We start from the raw sequence: 20,778 nt of genomic DNA, 5'->3' as shown, positions 1-20,778 counted from the left end.
GCAGAGGTTCCAAGAATTTTAAAGTGTTAAAAACATCTCTGTGTTTGTAGGGAACCCATTCATGGTACAAGCAAATGGCACTTGGTGTGATCAAGCAAAAGCATCCTTTGCAGATGTTGAAAAAGCAAAACTACAAATGAAGATTATTGATTTAAAAGCGGATGAAGTGCTTAAGGTGCAGCACACTGAAACTACATCTGAAATTTTCTGGACAACCCTTCTGCTGAACTCCAAGTATCCACATTTGACGAAGATGGCATTTAACCTTTGGACAGTTTGGCTCAACATACCTGTGCGTCAGCATTCTCAACAATGAACAACATTAAATCGCATAATCACTCTGTTCTGACAGATAATCATCTGTGCAATTGCCTCCATCTTGCCTTGACAGAACTCACTGCAAACTTAAAGGCCCTTCTCCAGAAGAGGACCTTCTCTTTTCCCACTGATGACAAGTGTTATACACTACTCATGCATATTTTATTTTAAATTTGTATTGCCATATAAAAATTGCATTTTCAGTTGTGATACTATAGTTTAGCAGGTATCTCATTGTAATTATTTATTCTTTTGCTTAATACAGGTTTGTTATTGGAAAGATATGAATCCTAAAGCTAAGATGGAGAGTTCATGTGTATTAAGTGTTATTTTCTTTCAAACTAATATTAAATAAGCCACAAGGCTTGAAAGTTTTGAATGTTTATCTACCCATATACACATATGCCTACAATAAATTTGATTTATTGTAGGCATATATCAAAGTTAATACTCTTGTAAACTCATAACACTTTCAAAACTTAAAACAGTTGTCGGAAAGTGTTTTAATTATCTATGTACTTTTTTTAAGTCTCAGTCTCCTTTCTTGGAGGTTATTTCAGGGTTATACAGTGGTTTGACTTTATTTTTCATTTAATGTACTAAAACTATCAGTAAGGTATATTACTAATGCACAGCATTGTATGTGTTTGTTGTACAGTGGCACTTGTAGTGTGAAAAATGTTTCTCTGGGGTCTGGACCTTGACTATACCTTGACCAAGAAATGTGGACCTTGACAAAAAATAATTGACTATCCCTGATTTATAGTCATGGACAATGTCTCAAACTACATCATAAGTACAATACTATCTCAACATGCAGAGCCCCGCAACCAATTCCACCCCTGTGCCTTTTATTCTCAGAAGGGAAGCATGGCAGAAATAATTTACAATATTTGGGACAAGGAGCTTTTGAGCTAAGATGGCTTTTGAGGAATAGCAGCACTTACTGTAAAGAGCCTAGTTTCCTGTCTAAGGCCTGATGGACCACAAGAACCTGTAGTACTGGTGAACTGCTAGATAGCTTAACCAACATCAGATCCACTCCTCTCTCTTCTTTATTTGCTTTTACTTTGTTGTAACATATGACCCAGGGACAAGAAATGGAAAGACAGATATCCTATCCTGCAAAGATGAATATCTTAAAACCTCGCAATTAGCACTCTGCCACTGAGCTCAAGGCATCCAACTTTGTCAATGGGACAATCAACAGCAGTCTGACTTCTCAATCTGCTCCCTGATGACCCATTCACGACCCAAATTTGCAGATCCTAAATGATACAGGTACCTGACCTCCAAGTTCTAACTACAGAATTGCTGCCTCCTACTGCAAGGTTTGAATTTAGATTGTCCTTCCAGAACATAGTTTCAATTGTTGAAGGCTAGGCCATGATTCACCACCTGTGGGCCATTTTGGCCAATTCAAGACCTGGAATCTGGTCTTGAGGAGCTTCTGGTGGCCAGACCTATGAGTTTATATCAATAATTATATAAGGTCCTGTGACCTCTGCACCTATATCAAGAACCCACGTTCAAAACACATAGGTCTCCTCCAGCCTCTGCAGTATTGGTCTACTATATCAATTGACTTCATTGTAAAACTGCCACACTCCCAGGGACACTCGGTAAACCTGGTTGTTGTTGACCTCCTTGCAAAGATGGCACACTTCATCCCATGCTGTACTATTCCTACTGCACAGGATATAGTTCTGCTCTTCCTGCAAAATGTCTTCCGCTACCATGGGTCACCAACGGGCACTGTATTGAACTGGGGTCCCCAGTTCATATCCCAATTCTGGTGGGAATTGCTCAGATTCCTTAGCATCAAGTCCCCCACCTTGTCCACCTATCACTAAAAGACTAATGGGCAAACTGAGAGGGTCAATCAAATCTTGGAGCAGTATCTTCGCTGCTTTTTGAGTTGCCAGCAGAATGATTGGCTTCCCCTGCTGTGCTATACCAATTTAATTGTGTGCAATCCATGCCTTGATCAAACATACCCCATTCTTTGCAAATTATGGCTTTTACCCATGCTTCTACCTAGACTTGCCCACGAGTTCCCCAGTTCCGGCTGCCATGGATTCAGCCTCCCACCTACACTGGGTGCACAAGGATCTCAAAGAATACCTTCAGTCTGCCAAAAAACCTTCAACTACCATGTGTGCCAAAACTGTCAGGATGCCCCCAATCTGACCATAAGGCACAAGGTATGGCTCTCTGCCCAGAACTTTAAATTAAACCACCTATCAGCCAAAATGGATTACAAATATCTGGGCCCTTTTAAGCTTATAGAATGTGTGAACCCACTGGCCTTCAGATTACAGTTTCCTGAGTCATTAAAAATCCCATCATTCATATTTTACTTTTAAAGCCCTGCACTGGATAACCCATAAACAAATTGTTCCAACTTGTCACTGCCATCCATAGCAGTCCATGGACAAGAGGAGTACTTGGTCCACTGAATCCTTGACTCTCAGCGAGTTAGAGGGTGGCTCCAGCACCTGGTGGACTGGAAAGGCTATGATCTGGACAAGCAGTCTTGGAAGCCAATAGAGAACATCCATGCCCTGAACCTATTATGAGAGTTCCATTGTAAGTATCCCAAGAAGGCCCCAAGGAGACACCCTTGAGAGGGGAGTATTGTTAGGAAGCAGGACCTTCAGCAGATCCAGAGTAGAAGGGCCTCTGGCAGAGCCAGTCTCTGGGCAATCTAATGAGCACAGCTGGCCTGTAGTAGGCTGCCTGATTGGCTAAGCCATCTGATTGGTTGGAATAATCAGTATACTGGCTCTTAAGTGCAGCAGCAGTTCAGCAGCTGCTCAACACATTTAATCATGGCAGCAATAGCACCTGCCTCTTACTCGTCTTGTTCCAGTCCTGCCCCTGCCTTAAACCTAGCCTTGTTCCTCCTCCCTTGCCTCACTCCAGGTAAACCAGTTCTGATCCTTGGCTCTGATTCCTGAGTTCTGACTTTGTCTGTAATTTTTGGCTTTAGTGTCTGGGCTCTGATTCCTGACTATCAATGCTTGCTCTAATCACTGGGCTTGACCACCCATATCCTGGTCACTGGCACAAACAGGCTCTTCAAGAGATGCTTAAGCTGCAAGTGATGCCATGCAACCGGACTAAGTAGGCTGTGTTGTTATTGGAGTGCTTGGAAGGGCAGATCCTCTGAAATCAATTGACACCCAAATTATCCCCTTATCCATCCACTCTCTCCCCATTCATGATTTCTTGTTGATTTTCAACAATGGGTTGCCATAAAATCCATCATGAATGATGAGAAGGGATGAGATTTAAATTTTCTAACCAAACGAGCCCACATTTTTCTGGCAGCCAAAATTAAAGAGGACTTTTTTTACTATCAAAACAATAATAAAGTGAATCCAGTATTCCTGCTAGTGGAAGGGAATGGACCAGCTCTGATTACATCAGCAGCCAAGGAGGAGTCTGTTCTGTTATGTCCTTTTCTTTGATTTTGTTTATACCCAGGGTAGATGAAGAGATTTTGAGAAGCAGTGCAGAGAACCAGGATGACAGAGGGAACATGACACACAGTATAGTCAGGCAGCAAATTCCACCCCTCCATTTCCTGCACCCATTTTCCTTGAAGTCTTCAAATACCAGACAAAATCACAATTAAACATCTTGAACATATAGGCTTGAAGAGGTAGGAAGAGAGTGAGGCAAATTAAGCACTGAGTCTAAGGCCTGGTCTACACTACGACTTTAATTCGGATTTATCAGCTTTAATTCGAATTTACCCTGTAACCGTCCACACAACGACGCTATTTATTTCGATGTAAAGGGCCCTTTAAATCAATTTCTGTACTCCACCCCGACGAGCGAAGTAGCACCAAAATCGATTTTAACATTTCGAATTAGGGATAGTGTGGCCGCAATTCAATGGTATTGGCCTCCGGGAGCTATCCCACAGTGCATCATTGTGACCGCTCTGGACAGCAATCTAAACTCGGATGCACTGGCCAGGTAGACAGGAAAAGCCCCGCGAACATTTGAATTTCATTTCCTGTTTGCCCAGCCGTGGAGAGCACAGGTGACCACAGATAGCTCATCAGCACAGGTAACCATGCAGGCTGATAATCGAAAAAGAGCACCAGCATGGACTGTGAGGTAGGTACTGGATCTGATCGCTGTCTGAGGAGAGGATTCAGTGCTTGCAGAACTTCGTTCTAAAAGACTAAATGCAAAAACTTTTGAAAAAATCTCCAAGGGCATGATGGAGAGAGGCCACAATAGGGACTCTGAGCAGTGCCGCGTGAAAGTCAAGGAGCTCAGACAAGCGTATCAAAAAACAAAGGAGGCAAACGGTCGCTCCAGGTCAGAGCCGCGGACATGCCGCTTCTACGCCGAGCTGCATGCAATTCTAGGGGGGGCTGCCACCACTACCCCACCTGTGATCGTGGATTCTGGGTCGGGGATAGTCTCATCAGCGACGCCTGAGGATTCTGCCGATGGGGGAGAGGAGGAGGAGGAGGATGAGGATGAGCTTGCAGAGAGCACACAGCACTCCGTTCTCCCCAACAGCCAGGATCTTTTTCTCACCCTGACTGAAGTACCCTCCCAAGCCTCCCAAGCCAGTACCCAAGACTCTGACCCCATGGAAGGGACCTCAGGTGAGTTTACCTTTTAAAATATAAAACTTGTTGTAAAAGCAAACGGTTTTTAATGATTACTTTGCCCTGAGGACTTGGGATGCATTCGCGGTCAGTTCAGCTACTGGAAAAGTCTGTTAACGTGTCTGGGGATGGAGCGGAAATCCTCCAGGGACATCTCCATGAAGCTCTCCTGGAGGTACTCCGAAAGCCTTGCCAGAAGGTTTCTGGGCAGTGCATCCTTATTCCCTCCTCCATGGTAGGACACTTGACCACGCCATGCTTGCAGCAAGTAATCTGGTATCATTGCCTGACAAAGCCTGGCAGCGTATGGTCCCGGTGTTTGCTGGCATTCAAGCAACATCCGTTCTTTATCTTGTTGTGTAATCCTCAGGAGAGTGATATCACTCCTGGTAACCTGGTTGAAATACGGGAACTTAATTAAGGGGACAGAGGTGGCCGTTCCTACTGGGCTGTTTGCCTGTGGCGGAAAATAAATCCTTCCCTGCAGTTAGCCAAGCGCAGATGGGAAATTGGCCCTGAGTTTTTCGCGTTTGGCTAGCAGGGATCTTCCCTGTTACCAGCCACGCAGTGGGGGGAGGGGTACCGTGATCATCCCAGAGAATTCATGGCGGGAGGGGGGCGGCGGCGGGGGGGTGGTGGTTAGTTTGGTGCCTGCAGGGATCTTCCCTGATACCAGCCACGCGGTGGGGGGGAGGGGTACAGCGATCATCCCAGAGAATTCATGGCGAGAGGGGGGGTGGTTAGTTTGTTTTCTGCTGCTGCTGCTGAATGTTAACAGAAAAACCGCAGCACTCTACAGGCTATGCTTGGTATGTGGGAAAGGAGGGCGCAGAAGCTGTAAAACAATGGCTTACCATGGCCGCATGCAAGCCGAATTCTGTTGCCCAGACCTGTGATCTCTAGCAGCAAAGCCACAGGCACTCAGCATTAAGAGGCAAAATGCGACCTTGCACAGAAATCACATGTGCTATGTAATGTGAATAGTGTTGGTCACCGTGAAAGAGTATAAGCATTGTTCTGCAAAATGTAGCTTTTTAAACAATTCTCTCTTTTTTCCCCTCCCTACAGCAGCTGCAAATTCCTCAAACCTCCTCTATCCCGAAGGTTATCACAGATAAGGCGTCGTAAGAAGAGAACGCGAGACGAGATGTTTTCTGAAATTATGGAATCCAGCCGCAGTGACAGAGCTCATCTGAATGAGTGGAAGGAAACAGTTTCAAAGTATAGGAAAGAAGCCAGTGAACGTGAGGACAGGAGGGACCAATGTGAGGACAGGAGGGACCAACGTGAGGACAGGAGGGACCAACGTGAGGACAGGAGGGACGCTCGAGATGAGAGGTGGCGGCAGGAAGACCAGAGGAGGCAGGATGCAACGCTGGGGCTGCTGCATGAGCAAACAGACATGCTCCGGCGTCTGGTGGAGCTTCAGGAACGGCTGCTGGAAAACAGACTGCCGCTTCAGCCCCTGTTCCCCCCTCCCCCCTCCCCATGTTCCGTATCCTCCTCACCCAGACGTGTAAGAACACGGGGGGGGGGGAGGCTCCGTACACCTTCCCATTCCACCCCAGTAGACAGCCCAAGCAAAAGGCTGTCATTTTTTTAACCTTTTCTTTGTGGCTTTTTCCTTCCCAGCAATCCTCCTCCCAAATACCACCCGGGTTCCCTCCCTCTTTTTCTAATCTATTAATAAAGAATAAATGATTTTGAAATGACAGTGACTTTATTTGGTTTGAAAGAAAGCTGGGGGAAGGGGGAGGGTGGGTTCCTTACAGAAAATGAGTCAATAAAGGGGGCGGGTTTTCATGAAGGAGAAACAAACAGATATTTCACACTGTAGCCTGGCCAGTCATGAAACTGGTTTTTAAAGCTTCTCTGATGCACAGCGCTTCCTGGTGTGCTCTTCTAATCGCCCTGGTGTCTGGCTGCGCGTAATCAGCAGCCAGGCGATTTGCCTCAGCCTCCCACCCCGCCATAAAGGTCTCCCCCTTACTTTCACAGAGATTGTGGAGCACACAGCAAGCAGAAATAACAATGGGGAGATTTCTTTGGCTGAGGTCAGAGCGAGTCAATAATGATCGCCAGCGACCTTTTAAACGGCCAAATGCACATTCTACCACCATTCTGCACTTGCTTAGCCTGTAGTTAAACAGCTCCTGACTCCTGTCCAGGCTGCCTGTGTACGGCTTCATGAGCCATGGCATTAAGGGGTAGGCGGGGTCCCCAAGAATAACTATTGGCATTTCAACATCCCCAACGGTTATTTTCTGGTCCGGAAAGTAAGTCCCTTGCTGCAGCCCTTTAAACAGAGTAGTGTTCCTGAAAACGCGAACGTCATGAACCCTTCCCGCCCAGCCCGCGTTGATGTTAGTGAAACGTCCCTTGTGATCCACAAGTGCTTGCAGCACCATTGAAAAGTACCCCTTGTGGTTTATGTACTCGGTGGCTTGGTGCTCCGGTGCCAAGATAGGGATATGGGTTCCGTCTATCGCCCCACCACAGTTAGGGAATCCCATTGCAGCAAATCCATCCACTATAGCCTGCACATTTCCCAGAGTCACTAACTTTTGTAGCAGCACCTGAGTGATTGCTTTGGCTACTTGCATCACAGCAGCCCCCACCGTAGATTTGCCCACTCCAAATTGATTCCCGACTGACCGGTAGCTGTCTGGCGTTGCAAGCTTCCACAGGGCTATCGCCACGCGCTTCTCAACTGTGAGGGCTGCTCTCATCTTGGTATTCTGGTGTTTCAGGGCAGGGGACAGCAAGTCACAAAGTTCCATGAAAGTGCCCTTACGCATGCGAAAGTTCCGCAGCCACTGGGAATCGTCCCAGACCTGCAACACTATGCGGTCCCACCAGTCTGTGCTTGTTTCCCTTGCCCAGAATCGGCGTTCCATGGATAGAATCTGCCCCATTAACAACATGATCTCCAAAGCACCGGGGCCCGTGGTTTCACAGAATTCTGTATCCGTGTCCGTGTCCATGTCCATGTCAATGTCCTCATCATGCTTGTCGCTGCGTTGCCGCCGCCGCTGCCTCCTCGCCTCGTTTTTCTGGTCCTGGCTGAGCATAAACTCCACGAGAACACGCGAGGTGTTTACAATGTTCATGACTGCTGTCTTGAGCTCAGCGGGCTCCATGCTTGCCGTGGTATGGAGTCTGCAGTGTTCACCCACCCAGGAAAAAAGGCGCGAAAATGGTTGTCTGCCGTCCGTTGCTTTCATGCAGGGAGGGAGGAGGGAGGGAGGAGGTGAGGCTGTACCCAGAACCACCTGCGACGATGTTTTTTGTCCCATCAGGCACTGGGATCTTAACCCACAATCCCAATGGGCACGGGAGACTGCGGGAACTATGGGATAGCTATGGTATAGCTACCCACAGTGCAATGGTGCAGAAATCGACGCTAGCCCCGGTACTTGGACGCACACCACCGAATTAATGTGCTTAGTGTGGCCGCATACATTTCGACTTTATACAACCTGTTTTTCAAATCCGAATTATATAAATTCGGATTAATCCCGTAGTGTAGACATACCCTAAGTAGGCTGGTTTCTCCTGACTTGCACCATATGTAGTCAATCTACATCCACTTCACAGATTTGCAAGTGCTGCCAAATCAAAATGCCTCACTACTGTACACAGCTAGGGACTCTTACGCTCACATTGTGCAGATGGAAATTATTACACCAGGATCTTAATTCTCCTGTGATGAAAGTCAGTAACTTTGTTGGAATTACACTTGTAGAAGACTGGCATCCGGAGAGAATCAAGCCCATAGTGCAATACATTCCGATATGGATGCAATCTATGCTCAGAGGAGGAAGGGAAATCACTGTATGCCACATCTGGGACCCTGGAGTAGTAGAGGAGTGCCTTTGTTCCCCCCAAATGTTTCTGCAGAACCCTGAATCAGCCCTTCCACACCACCACTACATTTTCCAGGCAGAGCTAAGCTTGCTATTCATATATGCATAGTGCAACCTTCTATAGCTGTACACTTTAAAACGTAACATGAGAATGTATGGAAAAGCTATTGTGTAAGTGCATGAAGAAATTTTCAAGGGGTGTTATAACTTGGTCACATCAGAATCAGTTTTCACCAGAAAAATCAAGGACAATCCAAAATGAGCACTATTTCTGTGCCTGACTGAAATTTAGACATTCTAGCCATTTAACTGTTACAAAAATCTATTATAAAAGGTATCCTGAAGTTTTGGACTCTCCGTACACTTAAAAATGGCTGAACCAGTTTTGCTCAAACTTTCTTTAAAAATAAAAATCAGTTTGAAACAATGATCAAGTCTGGAAAATTTCAATCCAAAAGGTGTACATTTCAGAAAGTTACAACAGACTAAAACCATGATATTGGAATGGAAACGGTTATGCAATTTTAATTACAGCAGTTGCTGCTCCTGCCTTTATAATCCCTTATCAAGATATATATTTACTCCCATTTTCATAGTGGGGAAAAACTCAAAATGTTTTTCCTTCTTACAATACCTTAAGTTAAACCTGATACATTTACATGTATATATTTAGTATAGTTCTTCTTCAAATTCAGATATATTAGAAAAACAAACAAGATGATTTAATGGATGTTTTCCATGCCCTCTGTTTGCTAATCTATGAAATATTTTATCACAAGAGTTACCCAACACCAGAATTTAATTCTAGGAATAAAATTGGCTGTCTCCAGTTACTATGGTACTTCAATATCAGGATGAAATCCTCTGAATTCATTTCCTTTTAACTTACAGTTTTCCAAAGACTTTATCTTATCAATAAGCTGATGATAATTTCAGAATGCAGTCATTCGGTTACAGTAGATGCCAGCAAAATTTATTAAACTGGATTTACAATCAGATACAGTGGAAGCAGATTGGTTGGAAGCTGACAAAGGGTATGTGGATCAGTAATTCAGAGGTTTCCTTTTAGAAATACTACAGAAGCTGCTGCTTTTTCCTGACAAATATAATTTAGTTGAGTTTTTCCTTCACTTATATCTGTTTTGTTCTGGTTCACACACAAGGTATACAAACATGTCTGGTTTTAGGAAAGAACTGTCACATTACCACATATGTGATGTCAGAACAACCTGTAGGAATACCTAGTGAAACATGCAACAAATTAACGGACTCTCATAGCTGTTTACGTGACGGTTTCAACATGGCCAATCACATCAATGATGCACGTTACCTAAACTATCCTCTTAAGATAACAATTTTAGTGAGGTTTTATTGGAATTTCAGGGCTGGTCCACACTAAGCCCCCAGTTCGAACTAAGATACGCAACTTCAGCTACGTGAATAATGTAGCTGAAGTCAAAGTATCTTAGTTCGAACTTAAAGGTACTTACCGCGGGTCCACACATGGCAGGCAGGCTCCCCCGTCGACTCCGCCTACTCCTCTCGCGGAGCAGGATTACCGGCGTTGACGGCGAGCACTTCCGGGATTGATTTATTGCGTCTAGACAAGAGGTGATAAATCGATCCCAGAAGATCGATTGCTTGCTGCCGAACCAGCGGGTAAGTATAGATGTACCCTCAGAAAACCCAAACATAGAATGATAGAAATATGGGGCTAGAAGGGACCTCAAGAGGTTATTCCCACCCCCTCCTGCTCAGGCAGAATCAAACAAACCTAGACAATCCCTGAGAGGTGTTTGTCCTAATATGCTCTTTAAAACTTCCGATAACGGGGGATTTCTACAAGCTCCCTTGGTAACTTATTTCCAAGTTTAACTATCCTTATAGTTAGACTGTTTTTCATAATATAGCTCTCCCTTACTATAGATTAAGCTTTTTGTCCTACCTTCAGTGGATGCAGAGAACAATTAATCACCATCCTCTTTATGACAGCCCTTAACATATTTGAAGACATATAAGGTCTCCCCCCCTTCCCCCAATCTTCTTTTCTCTGGATTATCCATGCCCATTTTTTTTATCCTTTCCTCATAGGTCAGTTTTTCTACATTTTTATAATTTTTGTTACTCTCCTCTGGACCCTCTCCAATTTGTCTAGATCTTTCTTAAAGTGTGTTGCCCAAAACTGGACACAGTACTCTAGCTGAGGTCTCACCATTGAAGAGCAGAGTGGGACAATTACCTCCCATGTCTGACATATGACATTCCTGTTAATACATCTGTATTGAGGCAGAGTGGCCTCCCCCAAGCCAGAGAGGGAGGGACCACTCTCAGCACCCAAGGCAGCAGAATCAGGCCAGGCCCGCTCCTTCAGAAGCTGAGAGGCAGGACAGGAAGTTTAAAGGCGGGGCCTCAAGCTCAGGTGGGCCGGAGCCGCTGGAGAAGACAGATGCTTCCCACCTCCTGCTGGAGCAGGAGCCCAAAGAGGACCTCTGCAGCACTGAGGACTCACCAGACCTGCCAGTGCTGCCAGCTGACTAGGATGCCAAGGAGCTACTGGGACTGCTGCTTGCAGTGTACCCCGGGGAGATGGAGGATGACCCCGAGATACAGGTACATCACAAGGGAAATGTAGGAAGTACCCCAGGGACACCAGACAGTAGTTTGGTTGCATTGTTGCCTGAACCTCTGTCAGCATGTTTCAGTCGGATCCCCGCTGACGCAGTGGCAGACCACTCCGCTACTGTTAGGACCCTGGGATGGGACCTGGTGGAGTAGGGTGGGTCTGGGTTCTCCCTACCCCCTGCTGCCAGCCCCACTCCTGGGGTGGCAGCCTCCCCACATTAGGCCAAAAGGTTTGCCTGCCGTCTGCCTGAGCTGACAGGTGATAGACTGTTGGTTAGCTCTACCCTGGCTAAGGGCCTGAGCCCTAAGACTGTTTGTTTGCCCGCCCTGCCTGAGGGTTAGGGCTCATAGACTGCTTCTAGCTCTGCCCTGCCTGAGGGCACAAGGCCCTAGACGGCTTGGGGCGCCGCCCAGCCCGAGGGCCCTATACGGCTTGGCACACCGCCCGGCCCTGTTTGAAGGCCAGGCCTCCTAGATCACAGATCTTGATTTGCTAACTTCCCCCCTGCAACAGGGCTGCCCCCATAGTGGCACATGAGGGTAGTTGAAATCCCACATTATTATTGAGTTTTTTATTTTTATAGCCTCTTTAATCTCCCTGAGCATTTCACAGTCACTATCACTATCTTGGTCAGGTGGTCAGTAATATATCCCTACTGCTATATTCTTATTATCAGAGCATGGAATTACTATCCATAGAGATTCTATGGTACAGTTTGGTTCATTAAAGATTTTTACTTCATTTGATTCTATGCTTTCTTTCACATAGAGTGCCACTCCCCCACCAGCACCACCTGTTCTGTCCTTCTGATATATTTTGTACCCTGGTACTACTGTGTCCCAATGATTATCCTCATTCCACCAAGTTTCTGTGATGCCTATTATATCAATATCCTCATTTAATACAAGGCACTCTGGTTCACCCATCTTATTATTTAGACTTCTAGCATTTGTATATGAGCACTTAAAAAACTTGTCACTTTTTAGCTGTCTGCCATTACCGGATGTAACTGAATAGGACCCTTTTTGATTTAACTGTTTCTCATCAGGTCCTACCTGAATGTTATCATGTTCCATCCTCTCCTCTTTACTAGGACACAGAGAATCTCCATTAATAGATCCTCCCGTAAGGGATGCCTCTGTCCGAACCACATGCTCCTCCGCACCTGCCAGCTTTCCCCCAGCCCTTAGTTTAAAAACTGATCTTTGACCTTTTAAATTTTAAGTGCCTGCAATCTGGTTCCATTTTGGTTTAAGTGGAGCCCATCCTTCTAATAGGCTCCCCCTTTCCCAAAAGTTTCCCCAGTTCCTAATAAATCTAAACCCCTCCTCCCAACACCATCATCTCATCCACGCATTGAGACCCTGCAGTTCTGCCAGTTTAACTGGCCCTGCGTGTGGAACTGGAAGCATTTCAAAGAATGCTACCATGGAGGTCCTGGGACTTCAATCTCTTACCTAGCAGCCTCCAGGACCTCTCTCGTATCATTTCCTATGTCATTGGTACCTACATGTACCACAACCACTGGATCCTCTCCAGCACTACACATAAGTCTACCTAGATGTCTCGAGAAATCCACAATCTTCACACCAGGCAGGCAAGTCACCAGGCAGTTCTCCCGGTCACTGCAAACCCAGCTGTCTATGTTTCTAATGATCCAATCCCTATAACTATTAGCTGTCTCTTCCTAATAACTGGAGTTCCCTCCCCCGAAGAGGTATCCTAAGTGCAAGAAGATACCATGACATCATCTGGAAGGAGGGTCCCAGCTATGGGATCGTTTCCCTCTGCTCCAGTTGGATGTTCTCCTTCCTTGAGACTTTCATCCTCCTCAACAGCACAGCGGCTCTCAGACCGGGAGTGGAACTGTTCTACTGTGTCCCGGAAAGTCTCATCTATGTACCTCTCTGTCTCCCTTAGCTCCTCCAGTTCAGCCACTCTAGTCTCCAAAGCCCGTATATGGCCTCTGAGGGCCAGGAGCTCTTTGCACCAAATGCACACATACGCCACCTCCCCATAGGGCCGGTAATCATACATGCTGCACTGGGGTGCAATAAACTGGATAGCCCCCGCTCTGTTACTGGACTTCTGCCTGCATTCCTTTTTACTCCTGCAGCTCATTCCTTTATTGATATTTTGTTTTTATCAGGGGGTATTTGGGGCTTTAAGTTTAAAGAATCTTAAGTGTATCTAGCCCCCCACACACACACTCTCCCGCCAAACTCCCTCACAAAACTCCAGTTAGCTGCTCCTGTTCGCTAGCAGTTCACAAGTCTGTCATCCACTGGAACAAGCAAAAACATGTTAAATGTACTGTGAAAGGTGAATGATTATTTCAGTAAACAGAACAATACTTCTGTACCAACAAGGGAATTTAAAAGTTTAGAGGAGAAGTGGAAGGGAAATAAACATTACATTTACCGGTTCTACTTATGGATATTCTCCGGTCAATACACATGCATGCGGTTACTCCCATATACATACAAATGGGAATTACATGTATGCATCAATGGGAGATTAGACCTTTCAAAGTGAAATACTGCTGAAGAGAAAGAAAGAAAAAATCATTAAGATACTTGCAGCCTATTTCATAACCTTGTATTAGCAAAATATTACATGCACCAGTTGTAACAGATCTTACAGGCAACCCTATAAGCCAACTGAGCAGCATCAGAGCCGTGCATTGCTCTACCACGTTTGATTCTCAAAATCAGCCCTTCACTCTAGAGCTGGAAACACAGCAGACGCAATAGGCTTAGTCCAGTGGTCCCCAAATTTTTGAGGATTGCAACCCCCCCTTTCCGCCCTTCACCCCCCACACACACCCCGAAGCAGGGGCCAGGAGTCGGGCCACCGCTCTGGGGGCAGGGGAGACGCAGACAGGGGTAATGGGGCCGCAGCTGGGGGTGGGTCTGGGAACAGAGCCATGGCTAGGGGCCAAGGCTGGGGGTGGGAGCAGGGCCCAGAGTGGAACCACAGCCAAGCCACGGTGGGGGGCGGCAACTGGGCCCCCAGACGGATGCGGAGGCGCACCGAGGCAGGGGCCAGGGCCAGGCGTGGGGACAGGAGCCCACGGGGGACAGGGCAGGGCTAGGTGGTGCTCCCTCTCTGGCCTGGCCCACTGTGCTCCCTACAGGGTGTGCCCCACAGTTTGGGGACCTCTGGCTTAGCCACTGGAAGGCAGAGAAAGCCTCTGCGTCATTCTATAGCAATTCTTGTACTAATACGGGAAGTACTTGTGTCCAGCTATCTTCTGCCAGGACAAGACAATCCCTGTAACATGAGAACCATAGCAGGGATGGGAACTGGTATGAAGACAGAAATATGAGGAGCTTTGAGACTCTAAGGTCTGGTCTATACTACCCGCCTGAATCGGCGGGTAGAAATCGACCTCTCGGGGATCGATTTATCGCGTCCCGTCGGGACGCGACAATCGATCCCCGAATCGGCGCTCTAACTCCACCAGCGGAGGTGGTAGTAAGCGCCGCCGACAAAAAGCGGCAGAAGTCGATTTTGCCGCCGTCCTCACAACGGGGTAAGTCGGCTGCAATACGTCGAATTCAGCTACACTATTCACGTAGCTGAATTTGCGTATCTTAAATCGACTCCCCGCTGTAGTGTAGATGTACCCTAAGAGGGACTGGGAAGACTCCCATTTGGGGTGAGGGAGAGGACATTGTGATCTTAAACTTAAAGTATTTTAAAATCCCATTTATACGCCCTACATTGCACCTTTTACAAGGTCCTCATAAACACTCTCACTGCCAATGTCAAAGAAAGTAATATACATTTGGTTCATAAAGCTGCCTTACCCTGAGCACCCAGATCCATTAAAACCATCATAATTATCCTTCTTCTAGTAAGGTAAGTATTTCAGAGAGGCTGTAGTGAGATTTTATAATTGTGCATTATGTAACCACCTGTAAAGTGTCCGACATCATACTCTCTAAATGCCCTAGTCCTTCACTACTGGCCACACTAGGGCTTGTTTGCACAACAAGTTGTGTGGCAACCTAGGGTGTAAATCTACAGTGCCTAGTGTGCACGCTGTCTGTGTAGACCCAGCTGTTATGCACCAAAAGTTCCCGAAGTCACTCTGAGCTACTGCTGTTTGAGCACACTATGCGCACTCGATTGCATGATGGTTTGTGTTTTATTTATCAGAGGGGGAGCCGTGTTAGTCTGGATCTGTAAAAAGCAACAAAGAGTCCTGTGGCACCTTATAAACTAACAGATGTATTGGAGCATAAGCTCCAATGTTGCATCTGACGAAGTGGGTATTCACCCACGAAAGCTTATGCTCTAATACATCTGTTAGTCTATAAGGTGCCACAGGACTCTTTGTTGTGTTTTATTTGAAACTCTCAAGAATTATTTTAAACGGGTTCATAGTTTATAGGAATTTATTCCTCATTGTGCATGAAGTTTTCTCGTGTATAGCAAGCCAGCACAGCAATTATTTTGAGGATTTCACAGGTGCATAGGATTTGTGCGACACTCTCACAGGGTGAAATTCATCCCTATTAAAAGTAGCAAGAAATTATCCTTTTCTAGTTGTATTTTATTTTGCAGGTTACATTGAACCACTTCAGGACCTGATTCTGCAAGCCCTGAAGTAAACAAGGGTTTGACACATGGAATGCTTGTAGGATTAGACCCCCCAGGCTGCGTGTTAACAGACTATAAGAATGTTGGCATATTTAAGTACCAGGACTCAAAATATCAGACAATTAGCTGGATAACAAGAATATTCAGTTATAATAATAGAGAATTATAAAAAAAATGTTTTGAAAGAGTATAAACTCTTTCTTCAGGGCATAACATAAACCTCTAACTAATGGGTTTAGAAAGAAACTTCCCCTGGGGGCAAGCTACGGCATAACTGCCTACTGCAGGCGGCCGGGGGTGGGGGGGGTAAATCTTCCTCTGAAGCATCTGAAACTAGCAGGATGGGGAAACTAAATGAGCCAATCTAGTCTGGCAATTCCAATCTTCAGGAATGCTCAGCTCTTCTGAACATCAGCGACTGGGGTGATTAAGAGTAGCTACCTAAAGTTAAGTGCCTAATGTTAAGCATGCGAGGTTGAATGTGTATTACTATTTTTAAAATATACCATATTCACATGGAGTTAAATCACAAAGTTAAAGCACATCTTGTAGATAATTTTCAAATTATAACCTGGATTTAGAGTATTTTTAGAACTATATGATTCTGACAATCTTTAGAAGACTTCTGATGTGATGGTAGCACAGTCTGGTATGGCTGTAGCACATCAGCATTTACAATGAAAACCCCTTTTGGGGGTGTTTATTAGGGAACCAGAAAAATTCAGTTTGAGCTGCAAGCTGATGCGCATATATGTCAGCAGAGAAACAAGGTTTTGTTATTATTGTTTTTACAAATTATATTTTTTTTAAGTCTGACCAGTTTTAGATTATCTATGGGAACAAAAGCAAATGAGGGGCAATTTAAGGGTGTAAATTTTACCAGGGAATCTCTAGGTTTGTCAATTTAAACAAAAGTCTTGGTGCTATTTTATTATTTGCTGCATGGCATTTCAAAATGTACAAAGTTTCTGCAGGATTAACTTTGTTTTGGTTAAACGGATTTGAGAAAGACTATGGCCTTTATTTGCCCATCACAAACAGGATAATATGCTTTCACCATTAAAGTTTATGGACCTTCTGATAACAATGAGATTTTTGCACATCAGGGTGGATAAAAATCAATGATTTAAAAAAAATCTGATTTTTTAAAATTTAAATCAGATTTTTTTGATAAAATGCTTTTTGAGGAAAAAACCTATCTAAAGGTAAAGATATATTATAGCTCAAAGATATCTCATCATGGAATAGGGATTATAAATTCTAAGTCTGTAGTTTGAGACAATATATTTGTGTAATGTTTAAGAAATTTTTTTATAAATGAGTTCCAATAGTTCATGGATTAGGGACCCAATCTTATGGGGTTCCAGGGACTTCTGTATAGATTATTTAAATTAATCTTTCTATCTACCCACTGTGACTCAGTGCTCAGTCTAGAAGATACCATCAGAGATGCTTATTTTTGCAGTTCTCAAACTGTGGATTTGTGTCTCCAGAGATAACATGCTTGTTTACAGCAAAAATGTTTTAAAATAAATAAATATATATATATATAGAGGTGAGAAATAACAGACCTCAACCCTATTGTCCCTCTGCAGATTTGTGTACACAGAGTCAATTCCTTACCTCTCTCTAAAAGTGAAAAGTTTCAAAAAGTTCAATGAATTGTTGGGGGTGGAATAGCTCTGGACAAGAAGTCTGGAAATAAATGTGAGAAGGGAGGGACAGGCAGTAGAAATAAAAGTGAAACTGTTTGAGCAGCATATTTCAGAAGTCTTGAGGTCTTTCTGACTGTAGCCTTCATTGATTTGAGATCTACCATACATTCTCTCCTTAGAAGGGAAAACCTATAATAGCAGCAGGCCATAAAAGACACCAAGTTTGGGAATAAGAATCATTCAAGAGAAATATTTTTGCTGATAATGTTTTAAAGAAAGTCACACCAGTGAACTTGTGGAAGTCACTTAAGCACCTGGATTCAGAGACTGTTGAAGTGATAATCTCACTTTTAACAGCAGTAGCTTCTTCTGCGGGTTTAGAAAGAATATTTTCTTCCTTTGGACTAATTCATTCCAAATTGTTTGGGACCTGAAAAAGTGGGAAAGCTTGTTTTTCTTTTCCAGATTATGAGCAAACAGGAAAATGAAGGTGAAGACGACTCTTTGCTGCAAAAGCCAATATTTTAAGTTTCTCATGTTGACCTGGCTGACATAGTTGAATTAATTGTTCTTTTTTTTTTTTTTTAATATTTCATGTAACTATTTTAAGTGAAAAACAATTTTAACAAAAACTAACCAGATTTTTAAAAACTTGAATGTTTAACTAAATTCAAAAATTCATAGGCTTGTTTTGTTAAAATATTAGATGTTTGCTGTTGAATACATAGCATTCCTGTTTTAGTTAAATAAAACAATTTAAATGTCTGTCCAGTGATGTTCTCCTCCTAATACAGCATAGCAAGAAAAATCCTCCAAATATTAATGATTAACCTGTTGAATTGGAAATATTTATGAAGTCATTGGGAGGTGAACCATCTGCTTCAATTACCTTTGGTAAATGAAATAACCAAACACTCATTTTCTGATATAGCTGTAAAACTAATCTGAAAAGTTTTCAAAATAAATCACTATAAAAATGTATAGTGTGTACCTTCTAAAAGTGAAACCCACATCTATCTCTGAGTTGTGAAGAATATATATTAAGGTTATAACAACCAACAAGAACGCACTTTTATGTAGAAATCCATGATTAAATCAAGTCTTCCTGACTAGTGATTTAAATCATGATTTAAATCAAACCCACCCTGTTGCACGTGGAAGATTTGCAAGATAACAACTTCTAAATATTGGCCCAAATTAAGGCCTCCCTAAGGTAGAGGTGGTAGAAAGGAGGCAACACAACACAGGTATTTACTCCTAAGTGAAGAGCCACAATTTGAAACAAGGAAGTTTTCAGGTCAAAGCACAGGACTAAGTGTGAAGCTATGTGGAGCACAGAGTTCTTTTGTGACTTCTGGCAAGATACTCAGTTTTCCCTTCTGTAAAATACGGATGATAATACTTCCCTATTTTATAGAGTTGTTGTATGTGTTAAATTAGTGGGACTACTCATGGAGAAAAATACTTCATGTGAAAAAGGGAGGCAGAATCTGACCTGTATGTTTGCAAAGTGCTTTGAGGTCTTCAGATTTAAGGTGCTACAGAAATGCAAAGTTTTATTATTGTTTGCCTAAAAGTAGACATCAAGAACCAGAATAAAACCACGCACCACAAACTGGATCCCCCAGTCAGGTACGAGCTTGGTGTTGTGGTTGTATATGAATAGTGTTAACATTAACTTTGACTGGTCATCTACAAAAAGTTATATAAACTCAACTTCTTAAAGCTAAAACCTTTTGGAGTGTAAATCTAAATATATCACAACATGTACAACAGGCCAACTTTAAAATTACTTCATGAGCTGCTTCCCAAACGAATTTGTTCGCCACCCCCTCCCCGCCCCCAAACAGCCTGCATTTCTGAAGGTCTCTTTCTCCTACACTTGCCATCTGATAAGGCTATGCAGACAGAGACCATTCCCAAAGCGGCAGACAACTCCTCCATCTCATCCTGAAACTGGTCCTCCCAGCTTTCTTGGAGCCAGCTAGTATTTCTTGTCCCCCGTGTGCCCTCAAAGCAGCAGCAGCACCTTCAAATGACTAATTCAACACAGGGCGACCAGATGTCCCAATTTTATAGGGACAGTCCTGATTTTTGGGTCTTTTTCTTATATAGGCTCCTATTACCTCCCATCCCAATTTTTCACACTTGCAGTCTGGTCACCCTAATTCTACAGCCCGGCACTGAGCAGGCGAAGGGCAGGGGAGAGCAGGGGAGAGGGGTGGGCAGCAGGGGGTTCACGGTGTCCCCTAACTCTCGTGTCGGAACCATTCCCCACAAGGGAAGCGGGGGCTTCAGAGCAGGGAAGGATCAGCCCTCCCTCCCCCTTACAGCTTTCTCCTTCTCGGCCCCATCCGAACAGGACTTATTCTCCCCTCACAACGAACCAACAAAAGACACTTACTGGCTTTATTTAATAGTTCCTGCTAAACCCAGCGTCACTGCATTGTATCCAGAGTTTGACTCCCAGTTCGGGAACTCCCCAGTGGTGGAAACTCCAGCTCATTGCGGCGGCTCTTTCCCCCTGGAGCGATTCCTCCCCATCCCGGACGGCGCCCACTCCAGAGGCTGCATGATTTATTCGCGCCCGGCCCGCCTGTGTGGGGACGCGCAGCTCCCAGCCCGGCCAGCCAAGGGGAGGTGTTAGCAGGCGCCGCCCCGCCCGCCAGCCCCGCGCCCTCTGCCCGCTACCTGCTAGCGCCGGACTCCGGGAGCGCTTCCCCCGCGCCAGCGCTACCGGGCAGCGCCCCCTGCTGGCGACCGGCCGCTTCTCAATGGGTAAAACAGGAGAGGCCTGCAGGTGAGGGTTTTGCATTTACATCCACTCCAGCTGCGGGTTGATCTGCCCTATGTTTTCCTTGCAGTCCGCTATGAATCTGGGACCCTAGCTCAGAGCACTGAACTGCACTGCTGTAAATGGTACCTTCATCTACCACTTTTTCTGTGAAAGCCCAACGATGTGGTGGTACATTTCTTCCGGGGAAATAGGGGGAACAAGCAGAAGAGGAACAATCTTGAATTCATTTTTCATTAAAAATTGGGAAATTCCTCCCATCCCCCCAAAATGCAAT

The 20,778-nt window shown here is 44.7% G+C and overlaps 1 protein-coding gene across 1 annotated transcript in view; it reads right to left on the bottom strand.

The window, feature by feature from the left end:
• The window catches only part of LOC101950219 (sodium channel protein type 5 subunit alpha-like), a 154,360-nt gene extending 133,967 nt beyond the window's left edge, over positions 1 to 20,393 (bottom strand). Inside the window, exon 1 of the mRNA XM_065582693.1 lies at positions 20,112 to 20,393. The gene's annotated coding sequence lies outside the window, so the exon portion shown is untranslated. The remainder of the gene's footprint in view (positions 1 to 20,111) is intronic.
• Positions 20,394 to 20,778: the final 385 nt, after the last annotated feature.

Source organism: Chrysemys picta, chromosome 2 (assembly GCF_011386835.1).
Source record: "Chrysemys picta bellii isolate R12L10 chromosome 2, ASM1138683v2, whole genome shotgun sequence".
Lineage (NCBI taxonomy): Eukaryota > Metazoa > Chordata > Testudines > Emydidae > Chrysemys > Chrysemys picta.
This window is presented reverse-complemented; position numbering and strand designations above follow the sequence as displayed.